The sequence below is a fragment of the Lucilia cuprina genome, chromosome 5, assembly GCF_022045245.1.
Source record: "Lucilia cuprina isolate Lc7/37 chromosome 5, ASM2204524v1, whole genome shotgun sequence".
NCBI classification, from domain to species: domain Eukaryota; kingdom Metazoa; phylum Arthropoda; class Insecta; order Diptera; family Calliphoridae; genus Lucilia; species Lucilia cuprina.
The window spans coordinates 29,087,510-29,088,206 of NC_060953.1; positions in this window are offsets into that span (position 1 = coordinate 29,087,510).

Below are 697 nucleotides of genomic sequence, written 5' to 3' on the forward strand. Positions count from 1 at the left end.
TTTTGGTACTTTTTCGTTCTTCAAAAGGTACAAAAGGCTTTAAACACATCATGGTGAAGGGTATATAAGATTCGGCACAGCCGAATATAGAACTCTTACTTGTTATTACTACTTTTGTCATTCTCTTGTAAGTACTATTTTTAAAGACTGAAGAAGTTTAACTAAAATAAATTTTTAGTTTTCTAAAATTTTTTCGCATACACAAGGATTGTTGTTTTGCGAAAGCAAGAAATATTATTTAAAGAACAATTGGGGTTCTTAAAAGAAGATTTCGATGTTTGCTTTCTGCAAGAGGTTTGCAATATGTATAATTTAACCTGCTTATATCACAATAAAATTTAACACAAATAATTTTGACATACACAAAAATCGTTCATCCTATTTATTTAAATTGGTCCATGATTAGGCATAGATTCCATACAAAGCCCACATTTGATATACCCATAAACTTGGATATATAACTAAAATTTCGCCATCCTGATAATACAAACACACAAAAAACTTCCAAATGTACAACTACTGACCCTTCTGATGATAATACAATAATTGGTCAAAACGCCCATATAAAACCTATATCCGAAAATCACTTTTTTTCATACATTTCATAAAAATATCATTTGTTGTATTTCTGTGCTTTTTCTTCCACTTATCAACTAAAAAATCATAACTATCACCTAATTGAATTTATTGCATAAAT